Source organism: Mustela putorius, unplaced genomic scaffold (assembly GCF_011764305.1).
Source record: "Mustela putorius furo isolate JIRA1106 unplaced genomic scaffold, ASM1176430v1.1 tig00000145_pilon_pilon_pilon, whole genome shotgun sequence".
NCBI lineage: Eukaryota > Metazoa > Chordata > Mammalia > Carnivora > Mustelidae > Mustela > Mustela putorius.
In genome coordinates this window covers 19,311,024-19,333,806 of record NW_025421294.1, presented here as the reverse complement: position 1 = coordinate 19,333,806, position 22,783 = coordinate 19,311,024, and the positions used below count along the sequence as shown (strand labels likewise).

The 22,783-nt window shown below is 44.3% G+C and overlaps 1 protein-coding gene across 4 annotated transcripts in view; it reads right to left on the bottom strand.

Moving 5' to 3' along the window:
• Positions 1-22,783, bottom strand: part of FGF1 (fibroblast growth factor 1) — a 99,140-nt gene that overhangs the window by 34,520 nt on the left and 41,837 nt on the right. The gene's annotated exons all lie outside the window — the stretch shown is intronic.

Here is a 22,783-nt window from a genome sequence, read left to right as displayed (position 1 = left end):
TTTTCTGACTGACCTTTCGAAGCCATTTCTATCTTGCACCGTCCATTGCTCCTCGCTTGTTTTGAGATCAAAGTGCTACTCTGTTGGGTGGGGTTGTTTGAAAAATGGACAATTTCTACATTATTGGCCTCTGAAAGTAGATTAGGCAACAGGAGGCAAGAAGAAATGTCAGAAGGATTTCTTACTTCACTAGGCTGCCATCTTTTTGTGCGTAATTTCTGCCGGCTTTTAAAGGTCATACATTCCTTGGTTCCTCCTTGGTGTTGGCGAGTTAAAGGGGCTCCTCGGGAATTCCATAAATCTAGATGTTTAGATGGGCCTATAGGGATAGGACAGACAGAAGGCAGAACATTTTCCGGTGTTTTCCAGTATTATATTCTTGATCCTTCAGTGGTGGGAAGACCTTTCCCATAGATGCGTTTGGGTAGAAAATAAGTTCATAGTATTCCTTTTCAAAACTGTTCTCCAGGGACGCCTGGGTGGCTCAGTTGGTTAACAAACTATAGAAATGATCCCTGAAAGTATAGTCTTGGCTCAGTTGGTTAAGCAGCTGCCTTCGGCTCAGGTCATGATCCCAGCGTCCTGGGATCGAGTCCCACATCGGGCTCCTTGCCCCGCAGGGAGCCTGCTTCTCCCTCTGACTCAGCCTTCCACTTTGTCTGCCTGTGCTCGCTCTTGCTCGCTGACAAATAAATAAATAAAATCTTTAAAAAAAAAAATTAAAAAAAAAACTGTTCTCCATAGAAGTAAATCATTAGGTTATAAAATTTCATATTCTGTGGTGGGAGTTTGGTTGATTTGATTTGCAAAAATTCTTCACAGCATTTTCAGCAACATAAATATTATGGGAAGCAAGATATTTTCCTGCTGGAGTCTAAATGTGTCGGGCCCACCCTATCTAGGCATCTCCCCTCACTTCCCTGTCTATACTTCTGTAACACGATAATTTATGATCTTATATTTGTGTTTGCTTCCTAGTTATTGACTGTCTCTTGCCAACACATCTCGCAACACGCACATGCACATGTACACACACAGTGGATTATAAGCCTCATGAGGACCCACATTCAGGCTTGATTTGCTCCCACATGAGAGCACCCCGATGTGTGCCTGATGTACAGTGATACCTCAGTAAATATTTGGGAATGAATAAATTCAAGAAATATGTTCTTAGGAAAGCTGTTCGGTTTAACACACCTAACTTACAAAAATAATCTCTATGGAAAAAGGTGGTATTTAAGTTTAGTTTCCTTTCTGTACAGGTCCATTTAAGTGTGGTAATTAGTGTTTGTCAGAGAAGAGTGTTTGCCTAGAGAGCTGGAATCACTGGTTATCCAGATAGAACTTCTAAGGAATAGTAAGAGGCCCATCACTTTCTTTTCTCTCATTTAACCTTCAATCTGTATATCCTTTCTTTCTTTCTTCCTGTATTCACTAAATGCTAGCCTATCATGATAAACGCCAATCATGGTAAAACAGGGATAATGCTATACCTTCCTCACTCGATTGGTGTGAGCGTAAAATGAGATCATTGTATTTACCAGTTTCTGGCAAAGTTCCTAAAATATGAAGAGCCTGATATCAGCTGTTAACACTATCAGAAATATTTGTGGAATGACTGAGGGGAGGGGTGTGGGAGGTTGTGTGAGCCTGGTGATAGGTATTATGCAGGGCACATGGAGTACTGGGTGTGGTGCATAAACAATGAATTCTGGAACACTGAAAAGAAATTTAAAAAATAAAAATTAAAAAAACAAGTATTTATGGAGCGACTGTGGTATACTTTTTTTCTCAGAATCAGGAAAAAGAGTAGCATCTGTACCACCAGGGGGCTTGCGATGATTTTTGTCTTTAGTTTTCTTTGCATACTGTCTACTTGAAGAGCAGAAGGTGATGTGGTGGCCTCTTGGTTTACAGGTGGGGAAGGTCAGCTTAGCCAGAACAAGAGTGAGGAAATGAATACAATATAAAAATTTTAAGTATAAACACTATCAGTATTACAGATGTTTTCCTTTTGCCTCCGGTTCCTTATGTGGCTTGGCACAGCATGTTGCTGATCCTGTCTTTTTAAAAGAAATTTGTTTTGCTCATCAAGGATTGTTTTGCCCTAAATTTGATTTTTCAAAAAAATATTGCACGAAAGGGGGTGCACACAGGCTCAGTTAGAAGAGCACATGACTCTTGATCTTGGGTCATGGCTTTGAGCCCCACACTGGGTGTAGAGATTACTTAAGAAACACATAAACTTCAGAAAATATTGCACTTGGGACACCTGGGTGGCTCAGTTGGTTAAGCGGCTGCCTTTGGCTCAGGTCATGATCTCAGGGTTCTGGCATCAAGTCCCACATTGGGCTCCTGGCTCAGCGGGGAGCCTGCCTCTCCCTCTGCCTTCTGCTCTCCCTGCTTGTGCTCAGTTGCTTTTCTCTCTCTCTGACAAATAAATAAATAAAATCTTAAAAAAAAAAAAAAGAAAATTTCTAAAAATAAATAAAAATAAAAAATATTGCACTAAAATATTATTTATCTTGGTTTCTGAGTAAATTTTGTGCCCAAAGCAAGTGCCTCCCTTGCCTCACCTTAGTCCCAGCCCTGTATGCTGGTTGAATTCCTAAGCTCTTATGGTTAAGTCAGGAGCTATCAAATTTATGTACTTAGTACCTACTGTCAACACCCCGTCCAGTCCGCTGTCTTAACTTCTGAAATAGCCTTCTCTCTAGTCCTTGGCCCCTCCCATCACATTTATCTCTTTGAAAACCTACATCAAATTTTTGTTTGTAGCCTTCTATAGCTTTTCATTCCCATAAAGTGAAGTCTGAATCCTTACCATGGCCTGCAAGCTCCTGGGTGGTCTGACCTGACCTCCCACCATTCCCTCCCTTTGCCCACTGCATTCAACTCACTCCTCCACTCCTCCACTCCTGTCTTCTCTTGGATTCTTGAGGCTAGTGTGGTCTTTTCTACATGACTGCCTTCATACACATTGTTGTTCACTTTCTAGCACTTTCCCCTGGCTGGCTCCTCTTTACTCTTCAGATGGCAGCTGAAGTCACCTCCTCAAAGGTCTTCCCTGACCTCCCAATCTAAGTTCTGTCCTCACCTCCGCCTCCATTAGTCTCTTCTGTACCTCCTGTTCACCATTTGTAATTAAGTGTATATATATATATATATATATATATATATATATATATCCATCCATGTGTTGACCTGACCGATGTCTTCCTCACCCAGTGGACTGTAAGCTCCTGGAGGGCAGAAGCCATGCTTATTTACCACCTTCTCCCCAACCCGTAAACGGTGCCTGGCACAGAGGGAATGCTTGATTATTTGTTGAATAAAAGGGAATGAGTGAATAAATCAATTTTCAGCTTGCAAAATCTTGACCTGGGGACTCTGCCGCGTACTAAGGGACTTTCATGTCCCATTCTACTCTTCGTTGTCTTGACCTTTGCTCTTCTAGAGCAAGTGTTTTTCCCCCAGATTATTTTTATTGGAAAAAGTGAAGCAAATATAGAGATAATTTATTGATTGTCACTCAGCAAGTCTCTGCTCCCTATCACCAACATCCTCCTGGAAGCCTGTTGCAGGATTCCTGGGAACCACAGGAAATAAGGCCACTAAACCACTTGAAATGCTTTTATAAAAATAGACTGGCCTTGACCTTCTTCCTGTGGAGGGCCTCTTTCCTCTGCACAAACATTGCAAAGAAATGTTATCTGCTCTTAGAAACCTCCCACATCAATCATCCTCCCAGCAGGATTTATCTGGACTTGGAATCCTGTTCTGAAATGGTCTTCCTACTGCCTGGGCCATCACCTGAGCAAATTGCACATTTACTATTTCTGTGCTGTTGTTTTTATACTGCAGTGACAAGACAGACAGCAATCAAGGCCTGACGGACCTGTGGGGACAGTCCAGTGTGCACTGATACACCCACAGGGGCAGTCTCTTCCTCCCCAGAGCTTCACACCACTTTTCTTGGGACCCCAGTACAGATGTGCTCCTCATTTTGATTGTTGTCTCCTTATCAAATTCCTTATTTGTGAATTGTATTTAAACTACTGATGTGTAGTTTAATTTCCTTGTTTCATTTCCTTGTTTAAAGGACGCTTTCTCTCTCAAGTATTAATGCTTAATATTAATGCTTAATATTAATTAAGCATCCCATGAACAACAGAAGACAGTCTTGTGGTAAGTATAGTGAATTAGGCTCTGCTTCCTGCCCTGGCAGCCCTTTTGCTTGCAGAAAGAGGGAAGCAATTGAAAACATAATTGCACCAGCCCAAAGCTGTCTCCGTGAATAAAGTCTTAGTAACTGAAGGAAACTTCAAAGGGGGCTCCTTTTCTCTCTACAGTTTGATCGAGAGATACCTTCCTACCACTCAGAACTTCTGTATCATCAGGGGTCCCTGCCCTTCCTTTGTAAAACAAAGGGTTAATAGGGTCTGTTGCTTTTCAGCAAATAAGCAGAGGATGTCAGTCCCCTTAGAAGCCCTCAAATATAAAAGAGGGATAGAAAAACAAGAAAATTACAGATGAATGTCGGTAAGAAGTCTTTAAAGATTGTCCCTGATCCTATCAGCCAAAGATAACTTCTGTTAACATGTCTGTTCCTAGGGATAGAAGCCTTTTACAAAGGGCCTTATATATAGGAATATCGTAGATTTTCCTGAAACAGAAAGACAGCTTTCTGCTTTCTTAGATTTCTGCGTTGTTTGCCTGATTTCTGTTTTGTTGCTATCTTTATTTTTCATTTTTCTTATTTTGGCTTACTTTTACTTTACTTTGCCCTTTTATTTATTTATTTTCTTACTTATCTACTTATTTTAATATCTTTTTAAAGATTTTATTTATTTGTCAGAGAGAGCATGCACAAGCAGAAGGAGGGGCAGGCAGAGGGAGAAGCAGAATCCCCACTGAGCAGGGAGCCTGATGAGGGGCTTGATCCCAGGACTCCTGGGACCAGGACCTGAGCTGAAGCCAGACCCTTAACCGACAGCTGCCCAGGTGCCCTCATTTACTTATTTTCATGCAGAATATTGGGTCATCAATATTAGACCTTAATTTTTTTTTAATATGAGTAGCTAAAGATAAAATTTCCCTTTAATAGTTGTTTTAGTTGCCTCCCCAAATTTTCATATGCTATATTTTGTATATTGTTCAGTTTAAGTTACTCTAAAAATTCTCCTTACCCTCTAAATGTTCTTTTGAAGGATTATTTCAAAGTGTGTTGTTTAATTGAAAATATTTGCAGTTTTCCTAGTTAGGTTTTTGATATCTCAGTTAATTACACTGTGATCAGAGAGTTTATTCCAGATGATTTCAATTCTATTCAATGGATTCAGGCTTGGTCTGAAGAAAGTAGAATCACATGATTCCACTTCGTAAATTATACATATATATCAATTGTTTTATAATCTGCTTATTGATAAGCAGACTTGACTAAATACATTAGGATTGTTTTCCTCGTTAATAAACATGAATCTTGGGGCACCTGGGTGGCTCAGTGGGTTAAAGCCTCTGCCTTCAGGTCAGATCATGATCCCCGGGTCCTGGGATCGAGCCCCACATCGGGCTCTCTGCTCAGCGAGGAGCCTGCTTCCTCCTCTCTCTCTCTCTGCCAGCCTCTGCCTACTTGTGATCTCTGTCTGTCAAATAAATAAATAAAATCTTTAAAAATAAATAAATAATAAACCTATATCTGTGTCTCCATTTGTAATGGCTACAGAGGATTATAGGATTCCGTATTGTGGACATGCAAAACTCTGTGAGCTGATCTTCCGTTGGACACTTGGTTGTGTACTGTTTGTCACTCTTACAAACACACAGCTCTAGTCATCCTTGTACCCTGTGCCTTGCACCCTCCCTTCCTCTGGGGAGGATTTATGGATGTGGAATTGCTGGGGGAAGCATGTGCATTTTGTTTTTGAGGTTTTCACTCAAAATATTCCGAAGGTTTCTGCCCATTATGACTTTACGTTAAGTTCCATTTTACTCCTTGTCATACATGGTCTTCCCTTCTGATTTATATTATATGTCTGCCCTTCAAGGTAGAGGAGAAATTAATTGGAAAGTTTCAGACCTGCTGACTTTGGTTTCAGAATCACCACACAAAATGGGAGCCTTGCCCCACTTGTCTCAAGGCGCTCTGAGGGTGCACAGCACCCTTCTTGGGATTTCACCGTAGGCGTTTCTGGATGCGTGACCCAAGCAGAGGGTTGCTTTTCGAGCGTGAACTCGGGCACTTGCCAGAGTCCACTAGGCGGAGACTCAGGGGGAGCAGAATGCGGGGAGGCAGCGTTGGCTGTGGGCAGCCTTGGGGTTGTCTTTTGATGGATGCTTGGCCTCTTTACTGCTTCACTGCACCATCCTTGCCTCTCTGCTCTGACAAACCATTCCTGACCTCTGGTCAAAGCTCAGCTCCTCTCTAAATCTGCCGGCATTGATGACTCTATGACCCAGCAATTCCCAGACCTCTGGTAAAACTACCTGCCAGTGCTTTATGTCTGTCTCTTTAATCACTGTGAATTTGTAAATTTACCATAAATTCTTACAAGGGGGACCTCACCTCCCACTTACTTAACCTGGGGTTCTTGTGCCTGCCGCAGAGCACAATGTAGTGAAGGCCGTCAGTAACACGTACTGAACTAAGAACCTGCTTCATCTCCCAGGCGGAGGTAAGGCTTGATACAGCCTAAAATAAAAACAGCAGACGACTGAGAATTCTCACTCATGTCACCTTCCAAATGGGGTCTGTCCTTGTATTTAAAATAAGAGACAGCCAAGATACAAGGTAAGAAATCACTGTGATTCAGACCGACAGGTATTACACTGACCGGCAATACCTCTGACTCACCCCTTTCTAGCTAGATGCGTGGCTGCCGGCAAGCCACTCCTGCTGTCTGAATCTGTCCTCACGTGAATGGTACCTGCTCACAGGGTGGCTGTAAGGATGGCATTTGGTCGGAGCGTGTGCATGACTGTCTTTCATATTTTGGGAATTCACAAAAGACCAGCCTCCCTCCTGCGTTTGGGCTGTAGAGTCTCCGGCTCCCCTCTTCCTTTCCCGCCAGGGGCATGGGTTGGGGGATGTGCCTTAAAGGCTGCTTGGCTTTCTCTAAAGCACACCCCACCCCACCCTTCCATAGAGGAGAGAAGTGCTTGCTCTGTTCAGAGGACTTCGCTTTCTTCCTCTCCAAACTCCTGAGATCCAGGTAACAAAGCCTCTTTGAGTTTTTAATCAAAACAGGGTAAGCCTCACCAGAGATCCACAGGATGATTGCTTATTGTTTTATAAATCTGTCTGTGTTGCAGTAATTCTTTTGATTTTCTTAGGCCTTTTCCATTTACTTTAAACAAGCGTTTCAGTACCTGACTCTGGGGACCCCGGGAGCACATCTGAGTTTCTACCCTGAGCTGGACCTTAGGGCAGTGGACCCAGGGCAGAAACTCTGCCTTTGACTCCTGAGCTTTGTTCCTCAGAAAGGGTCCTCCCTGCAGGGGAGGGTGGAGGTGGAGGTGGGGGGATCGTGTGAGGGCCCCTCCCCCAGGGGTTTTCATTCACTGGACCTGAGTCGGGGGCTGGCATTTGCCAGCTCAGCTCAGCTCCCCACAGGATTCTGATGCAGGCCAGAGTGGACAACCCCTGGCCTGGGAAATCCTTTCTTTCTATAGCAAGAGAGATAAGGAATCCAGCCTGTAAAGGGAGAGGCCAGCTTGATTATTTTTTCTCCTTTTTAGCAGAGTCACTGAAATGTCTCCAAATCTACTCTCCCTGTTTTCTTTAAAAGTAGGGGCCCAAGGGACACTGCCCATTTTGATATGTTTATTTTTTTTCTCTTTCTTTCCATTACTCATATTTCCTTTACTGAATTATTGTTTGTCCTTGCTGGGGGGAAGAAAATAAGACAGAAGGTAAGACAAAATGAGTGAAGGCTCCAGGTCCTTCTGGCCTTGTTCTGCTGTGTGAGGCTGGGGCAGGAGGGCTCCTTGTCTCCGTGGCAGGGGCAATAGGCCACTGGTAGACACACCAATGCCTCTTGACTTGATTTCGACTGTTTCAGAGCTCTAGCTTACTGACCATGGTGGCTTGTGGTGGCAAGGCTCATATTTCTCCAAACCCAACCAGAAACCAGTTCTGAAGAATTAACTGAGGCCTTGTCATAATATACATGCCCATGATAAGAGGAAATCAAGCCTGGGGTCGGGGTGATCATTTAGCTTAGGAATGTAATGAGATTCTGGGGCACCTGGGTGGCTCAGTGGATTGAGCCTTTGCCTTTGGTTCAGGTCATGATCTCAGGGTCCTGAAATCAAGCCCTGCATCGGGCTCTCTGCTCAGCGGGGACCCCACTTCTCTCTCTCTCTGCCTGCCTCTCTGCCTACTTGTGATCTCTCTCTCTCTCTCTCTCTCTCTCTGTCAAATAAATAAATTTAAAAAAATCTTTTTTAAAAAAAGGGAATGTAATGAGGTTCTGTTATGTTTCTGTTTCTCTCTGCCTGTTGTTTTAGTTGATCACGTTGTTCCTGCCAGTTCAAAGACTGGAGTCCTCATTTATTCACTTGACAAGCTTCTGCTGTGCCAGACATGAGGCATATAGTGGGGAGCAAGGCAGATGCAACAAGGACCTTCTGAAGTTCACATTCTAGTGGGGATTACCCACCATAAAAGGGATTCCCAGTGAACTGAGTGTTGCAGTGAAGTCCAGGGTACCATGGGAGTTAGATAATAGGTGACCTACAGAGCCTGAGAGATGGGAAGACTTGCTAGAAGAAGTGGAATTTATATTCCTAGTGAGTAGGGAAAAGAAGGTATCAGGAAGAGCATGTGCAAAGGTCCTGAGTCCAGGAAGAGCATGTTTCACTTGGGGAGAAAATAGTCAGCTGTGGCTGGAGATTGACAGGGTAAGGCCATGCCGAGCACTGGAGAATTTTTTTCTGAAGGAGAAAGCAGTGCAGGCTAGGATGTGACGTGATCAGATTAGCTTTTTAAAAATGTCACTCTGGCTGCTCAGTGGAGAAGTAGGGGAGGTGAGGCAGAAGAGGGAACAGGGCAGCAGCCCAAGTGAGAGGCAACGGGACCTCAGATAGGGTGAGAGAGGTGGGCCTAGGCTAAATGTGGTGTCTACTCTTCCCGGCTTCCTAGCCAGGATCTCCCAGATCCAGGCGCAGTAGCCTTCTCTGAGAGAGCCGGCGGCATTCAGCTAGGGTGTGGTACTGAGAGGTGGGAGAGAAACATGGATTTTAAATTCCTCACTGCCAACTATACCAGAAAATACGATTTCTGCATTGGATGGTGCTGCTTTGAGAAGGCAGGTCTCATTGATCTTCATGAGCAGATTGAGAAATGGAGCACCAGGGCATCTTCACAGACGATGAATAACACTGGACAGCCAGCATGCCCTTGCTGCCTGGCCTGCCAGTCTGAGCATTAAGGACTCTTGTCCCTGCTCCTGTCTGTCCTGCTGTGACTCACCAAATAATGGGACAGATCCTCTGCCCCTCACCTGCATGTGTATGCCCTCAAGAACTGCATTTCTGAGTCATGCTGCTATACTTTATACAAGATAATGTCACCTCTGAGAGTTTTAAGGGCAGGTCAGACAGCCTGGAGGGGAGGGAGCAGACCAGCCAGCTCTTGAGACACCTCCTAGTCTTATGAGGCCTTGGGGCCTGGTGACACTTCGAAGAGAGGGCTGAGGTCATCTCAGGGTGCTTCATTCATTCACTCAGCAAATGGTTGTTAAGAATGTGCTGTGTTCCTGGCCCCTTATTCAGATGGTGAATAAGCTGGCAGTGTCCTTACCCCATGGAGCTTACATTCCAGTCATCTCCCAAGGCACAACCAGTGACCCACACTGCCTCCCTGCTCTCTTGGTCTTGGTGTTGAATAAAAAGGCCCATGTTCCCTGGCATTGGACCCTTCAGTCGCCTCCAACAAGAGTGAGATTCCATTTTACAAATGTGCCAAGCTTGCTCTCACCTCTGGGCCTTTGAACTTGCTTTTCCCTTGGCCTGAGGCTCTCTTTGCCAACATTGCTTCCCACCCCCAGCACATCCCTACTTTTTCTTCAGACTTCACCTCAAATGGTACTCAAATAAGCCTTCTTTTACCACCAGCCCCAGGACCAGGCCTAGCCCTCCTGGGGGTGGGGTGACCCTTATCCCTCTGTTCTTCATTGGTGCTGTTTCCTGGACTCTCTCTCCCCCTTGACTTCATGCCGTTAGGGCAGGGCCCTTGTCTATGGCACTCAGCTTTGTAACTGCAGTGCCTTGCATAGTCTTGGTGCATAATATATGCTTACTAAATGGTTACTGAAAGAAACGAGGGCAGGAGGGGGAACGACGAGCTGTACTGTGCTGTGTAGTGTGTGGATTTTCCTGAAAACTTTATGAACCAAAGCCTGAGAAATTGCTAATTGCCAGTTGCCATACTGAACTCCAGGATGAATATATTTTTCTAAAGATTTTATTTTTAGGTAATCTCTATACCCAACATGGGCCTCGAACTCACAACCCTGAGATCAAGGTCACACACTCTACTGCCAGAGCCAAGTAGGTGGTCCCAAGTATGAATATTTTTGATTGATTACATCCATGTAACATTAATCCTACATATTTTCTAAAACCATTGATCTCTCCCTGTAAAAACTAACAGATCAGAGAGATGAAATAGCCAGGGGAAGGATGAGTTGATCTATTACTATTCATTAATTCATTCAACAAATAGTTAGTAAATACTATGATTTATCAGGCACTGAGGACACAGAGGCAACAGAAAAGCCAAATCCCTGCTTTCCTTGTCTAGTTTTATTCCTGCAGGGGGAGATACTGCATTTTTGAAAAGCAAACAGCTGACTAAGACGGTCTGAAACAGTGCCAATTCCTCTCTCTGTCCATTGAAATCAGACACTGGCCGGAGAGGGTGACTGCACCAGCAGGGGGAGAGGGGTGGGGAGTCTCAGAGGGGGTCACACTGAACTGCGACCTTTGAGGATGAGCAGGAGTTCAGTGGGTGGGGTCAGGGATGTGTGCAGCACCCCATTTGTCCCAGGGTGTTGCACCAGCTGGGGGACACTACATGATCCTCAGGAACAAGGAGCTGGCCCATTTCAGGGAAGAAAAGCCAGGATGCTAAACTTTCTTCCAGTTTTTGACCCAGAATAGGCACAGGACTTGAAATAATTCACCAATTAGGGGGCCACCAGAGTTCATCTAATCTTTTCAAAGGACAAATGCCCTTCTCTGAGGGCCAGTGCTGCCTCCTTTCTGAACCTGTCCTGATCCTCGCCAAGTTCAAATTCATTGTTTCCTCCTGCAGTGTGTTGGCTGGTGCTGTTTGTGGTAGTCCCTACATTCTCCCCAGCAAGGAGAGTTACTTGTATCCTCTGGTTGGCCTCCCTGGTGACTTTTCACCTCCTTGAGGACAGGGATTGTATCTTACGCCCTCCCTTCCCCGGAAGACACACTCTTATCTCGCACTTAGTAGATGCTTAGTAGATATTTCCTGACATTTATTAAATCAAATAACTATGATTTCTGGCTAATATTTTTAAAACATACCTATTTTAAGAAGAGTTTTTGGGCACCTGGGTGGCTCAGTTGGTTGAGTGTCTCAGGTCATGATCCCAGGGTCCCGGGACAGAGTCCTGCATCGGGCTCCCTGCTTGGCAAGGAGACCTACTTTTCCCTCTCCTTCTGCTGCTTTCCCTGCTTGTGCATGCTCTCTCTCTCTGTCAAATAAATAAATAAAATCTTGAAAAAAAAAAAAAGTCTTGATTTGGGCAGTGGGAATGGTAATTCAGAGCATAGAACTCTTGAGGGAGTTCTGCACCCAAGATGCTCTAGTCAAGAACGTCAGATGCCGGAGGTTTTCCAGTGAGAATGGCGGGATAAGAAAAACAGGTTGTGGGGGGCCCAGGAAGAAGCAGGGCCAGGAGAACTAAATGCCTAATGTGGCTGTTTGAGTCTTGGTGGTGGTGGTAAAAAGTTACTGAAAATCATCTTGTACGGTCCCTCCAGCATGGTGCCACAGTTGTCCATGTTTGCTCTGAGATTTCTGCTGCCAGCTGGTTAGTCGGTTAATTTAGGGGTTGGTAAGGGTTTCTTGTTTTCTTGGTCATTTCTTTCTTCCAGTGGGTTCATTTTCCATATACAGAATGACTTTTCCTGATTAATCTAGATATATGCAGCTCAAATGTATCTTTAATTATCATTTAATTAGTATGTTTAAAGTTGAATTAGTGTTCAAACTGGAATTTATATCACATGGAAATTTGGTATCGCTACTGGAAATATATAACCAGCACCAGCTGCCACAAAACGTAATTGTAACAGTAAGAATGAGCAAAATATAACATGTTCAGAAATTTTAAAAAATAAGAAGTTTATAACCATCAAGTCTAATTAATTTGTGCTGTCTTATGAAGGGTTTCCTAGATGTTATGTCATGATTTCATGCGGCAGGACTAGAGCATACTGTTATTCTTGTTTTCATAGATGAAAAAAACTGAGCTCTTGAACAAGGCAGAAAAGTTCAGCCACTCCCAGAGTTAGGAGGTCTTTCCATTTGAATTATCATTTTAGGTTTTTTGCTTGCAAATGGCTATGTGATGGAGACCCCAGGCATTTCAAGGAGACTAGATGGGTGGGGCCTGAGATGATACCCTGTTAAAACATTAAATTTAAAACATAAAATTTAGGTACGAGCCATTTGCTTTTGTAAGTAAAGATAAAATCCAATGAAGCATGGAAACACAAAGCGAAAAAGCAAGGGGAGAAGGAAGCCCTGCACTGGGGGGAGCGAAGGGATGCGCCCACTGTGAGCAGAGGCTAACCCTTGGCTCCCTGGGGCGCCACATGGCTCGCCTGGCTGCAATGTGGCCTCAGTTCAGGCTGAGGAATGGCTCCCTGAGAACAGGGCTACATGGAGACAGAGAAGGAAAGAGAGGGCCCAAGTCCTTTGCTTCTCTCTTGGCTGTAGCTCATTAATTAAACTCAGATTAATTTTCCTTGTCCCCTTGGACAAGGTTAAAAAATCCTGACCGAGGCTCGAGGGAATCGTCCTGTGGGGCCTTTCCGGGGTCAGAAAACTCACATGCAATCTCCTTTGTTTACATCAGCAAATCCAACTGCATGGTGCAAACGCTTGACCGGCCACTGACTCTCAACTCAAACCAGATGTCTGGGCTGCACAGAGGGAAGACGCAAGGCTCCTGAAGCGGTAGGACTTTGTCTTGAGGAGTCGGGGGAAAGGACAAGAGGTGGAGGGCACTGGGTGTGCCAAGAGCTGACCATAGCAGGGTGTGCCAGACCTGGCTGTGAGCTAACTTGGGCCACATGGGTACTCGGACAAGATACTCAGAGAGGCCTGGAGAGGTCCAGCTGCACTCCTGCCCGAGAGAACAGAGTTTCTGTGTATGTTGAACTCAGGGGTTTTGAACCGCCTTTGGCGGGGATGTCGAAGGAGATGAGGTCCCCTAGGCTGGAGAAGGAGAAGTGGGATCAGAACCAGGATTCCACTCGGAGCTCAGGGCTAGAAACTGCTTTTCTAGTTTCTGTCTACGTAACGTTTTTTTTTAATGTTACACAGATGGTAGATGATGAAATAAATCTCTCCTGATAAATGAATGATTATCTAATAAATGATGAGGTTAGTTGATGAGTTACTTATTATGGTAGGCATTTTTCAGGTAATGCTTACCAGTTAGAAATGTTAAGTGAGTGATGAACAAGCACATCCTCCTTAAAGAACCAGGCATTTTCACATATGCTCTATGCAGTCCATCCCATCTACACACTTTGAACAAACAGGCTTGCATTACATACCTACTCTGCTACTCTGCAAACTAAGAGTAGCTTAGTAGATTTGCAAATGGAAGATTCTGATAGATATGATTTTTCCTTGAGGAAAAAGGTGAAATCAAGGCAATAACAATTATTTCAGCTATGAATAACTGATTTTACAAGACAGTATGACATACATATATGCACATTGGAAAGTGAGAGTACAAATTACACATACACACACACACAAACACAAAACACAAATACTCAGAAATGTGACAACGGCCGTCATTGAATGGTAAGGTTACAGGTGACTTTTGTTTTCTTTCTATTTTTCCATATTTCCCTCATTGTTTGTTTGTATAGTTAGAGAAATTTCTATTTTAAAAAATCCATTAAAAATGCTGTATATACCTCTCGCTGTAGTCTAAGGGTTAGTATCTTGACTTATTGCTACAAGTTCCTCCCTCAAGGCTCCCTCTAGGAAAAGAGGCCTTTTCCCCTTCAGATAAAATTTGAAAATTTCTCTTTGGAGCAATGCCTATCCTTAAGATTCAATATGGTACCCATGGGAGAGGAAAGAGGTAAGGGCCGAGGCTTCCAATCCCTCATGACATGCACAGAAAGAAATTATTTCTCCTGCCATAACCTTTTTTCTTCCTCTGACCTTTCTGTTCTTGTGGTTCCTGTCAGCAGACTCTAGATAAAGTAAAGCAGATCTGCATTTGCCTCCTGCTCTACCATCTGCTAACCATGGGACTATGGCCAAGTCACGGATAATCTTTGTGCCTCTGTCTGTTTGTCTGTAAACCAATAGGCTTATTATGGGGAGTAAATGAAGTAATGCATGTAAGCTCATGTTAGCATAAGCAGTCAGCGTCGGCTATTATCATTATTATCTCCTTGGCTTGTCCCTGTCATCTTTCCCAACAATGATATGGAGAACATTTTTCTGATTTAACTGGTTTTTATAAGTTCAAGGCATCCTTTGAGAATGGGGCCTTCCAGAAAGGCCCAAGGAGCCCTAAAACAAAAGGGAAAGGCTTAGAATGTCATTCTTCCTTACCTGCAGCACAGGGCTTGTTTCCCCACAAAAGCTTCAAAGTCTGGTTGAACAGCAAACTTCACTCCCTGTGGAAACCCCTGGGAGCCGGGCTGCCTGGCCCCATTGCCTGCTTCCCTCAATAAGCCAGCGCTCTCTTTAAGCTGTTCCTTTTGGTTTCTGTGACTCAGACTATCTTAGGTCATTCTGAGACTGGCTTCTCCTCCCCACCTTCTCTACTTCTACCTGCTGTGCTGGACATTTGTCATCCTTTTGACTGCTCAGTATCTGAAGCCACATCCCCTATTTGAGGGATTACCTACCCCCCAGGGTCTTGGTCTGGCTACACCCTTTCTGTGATATTGGACCACCGCCCCTTCCTGGTGATTCTTGGGGCAACCCCAGGTTCTCTAAATTCTCTTTCTGTCGATTAGCAGTAGAAATCAGTTTTGGTTGCTTACAATTTAGAAACCTAGCCAGCTCCTACTCTGGCATAAATCCTTCAGCTGTGAGTGCTTCAGACTCCCTGAGCTTCTCATGTCCTCTCATTTCTTATGATGTCTTGCAATCAGTGTCTGCTCATCTGCCCCAGACAAGGTAGCTCTGAGGACAAGGACTAAAGCCATCTGGATGACCGCAGTATCTCTCGCATGGAACAGAGTTCCTGGTGCGTAGTAGGCCCTCAGCCTATGCCACAGGAATGAACAAGCAAGCAAACCTTACCACACAGGCAGGGACCAGAACAACTACAGTAGTTTCACTTGGAGAATCAGTTAACTTGCCAGCTTTCTGATAACCTGGCACCATTCCCAGTCTGATTCTAGGGGAAGCCAGATTTCCTTTAGGCTTTGGCAAGGAAGAGCTATTCCAGCAGCATCTTGAGTGGGAGGGTGCGATGTTGGCCGAGTCTTGAAGTGGGTGAGTAATCCCCCAGGCAGCACTTAGCTTTCAACTCTGGCTTAGAACGCGGTCATCTCCTGAAGCTCCCAGCTTAAAATGGAAAGTGGCATTACTCATGGCGAGGAGCAGACAATAAAAAAACATTTAGGTGGGGCCCGACACAATGGAGTGAGTATTCCCTGATGATGGATGAGAGCATCTCAGCCCTGAGCACCCTCGGCCCCAGCAGACAGCTCACTCATAGCAGGGCTTTTGAACAACACCTCTAACTTAGCTCATCACTCAGTACCTTGCTCTTTGGGGTATTGGAAGACACTATGTTTCTCGGCCTACAGCAGGCTTGCTGGGAGGAAATGTCCCTCAATTCGTATCAGTGGGTAGTATAAAGCAGTCGTTATGAGCATAGGCTTCGGCGTCCAGCAGACCTGGGTCTGAATCCCACCTCATCTATTCTAGCTCTGCGACCCTGAGTAAGTTATTTAACTTCTCTGGTTCTCAAGTTCCTCATCTGTAAAATGGGTTAAATGGTGTCTACTACAGGTCGTGGGAAAAGTAAATCAGATGATCTCTATAAAGCTTTTATCACAACGTCTGGCACATACTCAATGCTCAGTAGATGATGGCTGCTAGAACTGACGATGTGCTTTGACCATTTGCCTCCCAGAGCCTCCATTACTTCGCCATCCTTTCTGGTTTTGTTTCTCTGTTAGGCTCACTTAGCCCCCAGGCCCTTCTTGCAGGAGTGATCCCTTACCTCTGGCGCGCCCTGTGAACTCTGACTACAGCCCAGCTTCCCTTTGTGGTCGCTACTCTCCATTTCTGTCTTGTTCTCTTACTTTCTCGCTGTCTGCCAGCTTGTGTACCCAGAGCCCACTGCTCAGTGTCTGACCCGTCATTGTGTCTTCCCCAGCACAGAATCCATGCCTTGCATACCACAAGGCAAAAATGCACTGTAATAAATCAACCTGATTATAATGAAACCTCCTGGACAAAATGGGCATGAGGCTATAAATTGAACTGGACTCAACACCAGTGTCTCATGCCCCACCATAAGAGACATGCACCCATAGAAAGCAAAGCAGACCACAGTCCAGTCTTAGAAACTTGGGCCTTGGGCAGCAGTAGTGATAATTACAAAGGTAGTTTTTGTCTTGGGAAAGAATGTACCACCAGCTTTTCCAATAATAGACCTCTTCAGTGAGTTCACACATGAGATTCAGAGTTTAGTTTTATTTTTTTTTAAAGATTTTATTTATTAGAAAGATGGAGAGAGAGCACAAGCAGGCAGAGAAGCAGGCAGAGGGAGAGGGAGAAGCAGGCTCCCCACCAAGCAGGGAGCCTGATGCAGGGCTCGATCCCAGGATCCTGGGATCATGACCTGAGCTGAAGGCTGACACGTAACACACTGAGCCAGCCAGGTGCCCTGAGATTCAGAGTTTTTAAAAAGGATATACTCTTGGTCTAAAGCATGTAGTACTATTTAGAGACAAACAGTGGCATATGTGTGTCAAGACTTTTAGCATCATACTAGGTGGTTCTTTACCAATGACCCAGAGACTTAGCAGTCATAAGTTCCTCCAGAAGTAAGAAAACCTGTCACCTTTGATCACTGATGAATAGATTAACCTCAGATGATCATCTCAGAACATGTCCTAATCCTCATTTATTCAACACTTTCAATGAGTAGCCTTCTATGTGCTGGGTGTATTTCTGGATATCATGTGTATATGTGTAGATATCATGGAAGATGCAGTAGAAGAGTAGGAGGCAAGTCTTGCCCTCTAGGAACTTACAGCCCAGCAGGGCAGGTAAATTTATACAAACAACTAATGGGGGGTGGGAGGGAATGTGACTGATGTCACAAACGAGGCATCAGGGTTTAATGGGAGTCCCCAGGAGGCACAGCTCACTGATGACAGATATGAGGGAGCCGTGGTTACTTGAGATGGTTTATAATACAGGACTAGGGTCTCAAAAGGCCAAGATTAGATAGAGGATACAGCATGGGAAGGGACAGAATTAGGAAAATGCATGGTGAGAACCAGGATCAGGATACTCTGAATTAGGACTGGCTCATAGAGAATGGGTTCTCAGGGGTGAGGAGTAAGGCTGGAAAGATAATCTAGACAGATCTTAAGTCCCACTTCCTATTCAGCATCTCCACTTGGATGTCCAGTCATTATCCTAAGATGACCCAGACATAACTGTTGATTTCCCCCCACCCAGTCCTCCAGCCTCCCTTTCTCAAGTATTTCAGATCTTGGTAAATGTCCACGATGTTTCAGCTGAAAAACAGAGACGTCCTTTTCTGTCTTTATTTCCCCTAAGCCCATTCCATTCATTAGCAAGTTCTATTATTTCTTGCTCCAGGCTCGATCCTCCGATCCTCCGTCTGCCCTCTTCTGGGTTCTCCATTCCTCCCACCGTGTTCCAAGCCACCAGTCACACCTCCTCCTGTTTTAACCCTTGATCTCCTCCAGCAGCTTGCTTAAGTCAGATGACATCGCCTCGCTTGGGGAAAACCCTCCAGAGGCTTACTGTTGCTCTGTTCTTGGGAAGATGGTGCTCCACAGGCCCATGATCAGCCTCCAGCCTCCCGCAACCTCATGGCTCACCTCTCCTCCCTTGTTCATTGCGCTCCACCTACGCCACTGACTTGACTTCCCTTCCTCACCAAGCATGGACCTGCTGCAGTAGGTTTGCATGTGCTCTTCTGTCTCCCTGAAGCACTGTTCCCTCAGCCTGAAATGCTTCTCTGTCCTCAGACTTTTACATGTCCATTTCTCAGCTCAGATGTCCTCTCTGCACAAGGGCCTTCCCTGACCACCCTAGTTAAGACAGCCCCTTCTCAGATTTTCTCTACTCGCTCACTCTTTCCTTCCTAGCACTGATCTGAAATGTTCTTCAATATCGATGTCTATTTTTCTGTTCATCACCACTACTTCCACTAACAGGTAAGCTCCACAGGGGCTTTTTCTTACCACTTTCAGTGTTTCACACAGTCCTAGCCCACACAGATACTTTGTAGTTATTCATGAAATGCAGGTGGCCCAGGCCACTCACCCAGAAGTTCTAATTCTAATTCTAATTCTAATTCTAATTCTAATTCTAATTCTAGTTCTAATTGTCTGGGTTGGGGCCAAGCAAAAGAAGAGTTAATTAATTTGAATCTTCTACCTGTGTGCATATTTTTCAACCATATTATACCTAGCAGGTAGTTCTAAATTTAAGACAGAGTTGAGAGCCCTGACCTGGAGAATGGAAATCTCTCTAGCATCTTACTATTTGTGTGTGTCGGGGGAGGGGGGCACAGGCATCACCCAGGTACTTGTTAGAAATACACACTCTGAGGCCCCACCCGAGACTTAGAGAACCAGAAGCTGCAGTTCAACAAGATGCCCGAGGTCTCTTGTGCGCATATTAAATTTAGGAAGAACTGACCTAGCAGAAATGGCAGAATTACTTACTACAAGTACTTTGAACTTGGCAGGATGAGTTTGTTCTACTGGTAGGACTTTGAGGTGGGCATGACCCTCAGACAGTTGGAAAGATGGTTCTGAAGCCACAGAAAGAGAATTCAAGAGGAAGTAGGCCTCTTCCCCAAAATGCACATTGAGGGTTGCCATCTAGGGGCTTGGTAAGGTCGTCAGTGGAGAGAAAAACAAGAGAGAAGAGAAGACAGAGTTGGTGGACCATAGGAGAGCCCCAGGATGGTGTGAGAGGAGGGGAGCTGAGGTGCAAAAGTGAGAAAAGAGACGGATTAGGAATGTTTCCAAAAGTCCGGGCAGGGGACAAGGTCAAGAAAGGGACTGCCAAATGTATCCGATTTACAGAAAAGTCTTTTGAGTTCTGTCTCCAGAGATGGGTGGTTAGGGGAGCCAGGAGAGGTGACAAGAGGTTTGCATGGCCATAAGTAGCTGGGAGTGGTGAGCCCACACAACCCTCCCAGGAACACCTGGGATCCCACCAAAAGAAAATTCTTTCTTTTTTTTTAAAGATTTTATTTATTTGACAGATCACAAGTAGGTAGAGAGGCAGGCAGAGAGAGAAAGAGGAGGAAGCAGGCTCCCTGCTGAGCAGAGAGCCAGATGTGGGGCTCCATCCTAGGACCCTAGGATCATTACCTGAGCCGAAGGCAGAGGCTTTAACCCACTGAGCCATCCAGGTGCCCCCAAAAGAATATTCTTGTCTTGAGGGAGTAAGAAGGGAGTAAGGTCTCTCTTTTCTCAAATGAGAGATCTGAGAATGTTTGTCAAGAAGAAGAAACCCCTGCAGCAAAAGCGACTGAACAGATTGAAGATCCAAAGAGAATTAAATTGATAAGACCGGGTCCTGATGTGGGTAGGAGAGAATCAGATGAAGAAAGGAGATTAGACTCAGGCCTTTGTTAATGCTGAGACTGACCTAGACAGGGACAAAGGAAAAATAACAGGCTGCCTCTGGGGAAGGAAATGGTGAGCAGGGGAACCAGGGACAGCTTTCTTTTTTATTTAAGAAAAACAAAAAATAATAAGAAGAAGCACCTGTGTACACTCTTCCCAGATTTAACAAATGTTAACATTTTCTCAAATTTACTTCAGATCTTTTTAATATGTAAAATAAAACATCGGAGAATTGAGGTTCCCCATTTTTCTTTTACATAGTATTTCTCTCTTCCTCTGATGCAACTACTATTAGGAATTTAGGGGGGGCTGTATAATGCGCATAAACTCTCTGGGTTTGCAGATGGCTTTTATTCACTCACCTTATATCTGACATCTCCACGTGTATACACCCATACAGATACGTCAGCAAATATGTAAGTAAACTCTGTAAGTAAGCTCCGATCTTAAAAATAACCTACACCGTATTTGCATATATTCTGTAGGGATAGACATCTGTGTGTTTTTCCCTCATTGAAACCATTGCTCTGAACAACCTTGTACATGGAGAGATGTATTTTTTACTGTCTACTCTTTTGAACTTACTTTTTTTTCTCCAGATTTTATTGATTTATTAGAAAGAGAGAGAGAGAGAGAAAGCATGAGCATGAGTTGGGGGGAAGGGCAGAGGGACAAGCAGACTCCCCACCGAGCAGGGAGCCTGACATGGATCTTGATCCCAGGACCCTGGGATCATCTTAGCTGAAGGGAGATGCCTAACTGACTGAGCCACCCAGCTGCCCCTCTTTTGAACTTTCTGAATTTTTTACCATTTATATTTTTAACAGATGTTTTTAAAAAAAATTATTTAAATTCAATTTAATTAATGTACAGTGTGTTATTAGTTTCAGAAGTAGAATTTAGTGATTTATCAGTTGCATAGAACACCCACTGCTCATTCCATCAAGTGCCCTCCTTAATGCCCATCACCCAATGACATCATCCCCCTACCCCCCTCCCCTCCAGCAACCCTTAGTTTGTTTCCTATAATTAAGAGTCTCTGTGGTTCATCTCTGTCTGTTTTTGTCTTATTTTATTTTTTCTTCCCTTCCCCTATGTTCATCTGCTTTGTTTCTTACATACCACATATGAATGGAATCATATGATACTTGCCTTTCTCTGACTTACTTTGCTTAGCATAATGCCCTCTAATTCTATCCACGTCATTGTAAATGGCAAGATTTCATTCTTTTTGATGGCTGAGTACTATTCCATATAGTACTCAGCCATCATATCTATATATCTATATATCTATAGGTATATAGATATATAGATATATCTCACATCATCTTATCCATTCATCTGTCAAGGACATCTGGAGTCTTTCCATAGTTTGGCTATTATGGACATTGCTGCTATAAACATTGGGGTGCAGGTGCTTATTTTAGCAGATGTTTTAAATAAGAAAAATTAATTTTCTCTGGAAACCTGCTGATTAGTGTTTCTCAACATATGATCCAAGGAACACCAACGTTAGAATGACATGGGGCATCTGATAAATGCAGATTCTGGGCCTTGCTTCAGACCTTCTGAGTCTACACTATAATAAACCTCTCCAGGTGATGCTTAGGCATCCTCCAGTTTGGGAAGTACCTGAGAGAGATGGTTCTTCTGAGAGGGAGTGGGGATGGAGGGGGTTGTTCAGGGGAGAGATGGAGAGTAGCATTGATTGACAGCTCCCCTGTGCCAGGCACTGTGCTAGGACATGAGATTTGGAGTAGAAGGGAGGGGGAAATCTATGCAGATTTGTCAAGAAAATATGCAGGAAGTTCAAAAGTCCAGGACAGTTGGCAGTTAAGTCCATGGCAGTTAAAAATAACTCTGAGAGGGCACCTGAGTGGCTCAGTGGGTTAATAAGCCTCTGCCTTCGGCTCCAGTCATGATCCCAGGGTCCTGGGATAGAGCCCCACATCAGGCTCTCTGCTTCCCCCTGCCCCCTGCTTCTCTGCCTACTTGTGATTCTGTCTCTCTCTCTCTCTCTTTCTGTCAAATAAATAAATAAATAAATCTTAAAAAACAAAACAAAACTCTGAGGAGTCTGCCGCGTAGTGTGTGTCCTTGGAAAGTCACACAACCTCTCTGAGCATCATCTACAATATATAATAATACCTAACTGAAAAGAACGTTGTGAAGATCAAATGACTTACGGCACATAACCCGCTTAACCCAGAACTTGAAACTTCTTAGATGGCCACTTAATGCAGATAGTGGTGGTGAGTGTTAATCATTATCCTCCTTTTGTAACCCATAGATACACATGTAATTTGGGTCATAGCCCACTGTTGAAACTACAACTGAGGTTTATAGTAACCAGATGTCGCTTTCATATCACAGAGATGGAGATCTTCAGTATGTAACCCTCAGCTGCTCCGTTATTCTCATAGGAAAGTGTGATTAACACAGAAAGTCAGCCGTAAGATGCAGGTTCTAGAGATGCATTATAGTGGATAATGGGGAGTGCCTGAATTGTTGGAGGTGGGGGGCTGAGTCCCAAAGGGTGAACATTTTAAACTTTACATGTAAATGTGTATGTATAGCTTCACACACCCACGTTTCCTCATAGCACGAACATGGCCTGAATTATCCCTGTGGAGGAGCTGAGTGTGTATTAACACAGGGGCGTTGGTAACACAGCAGT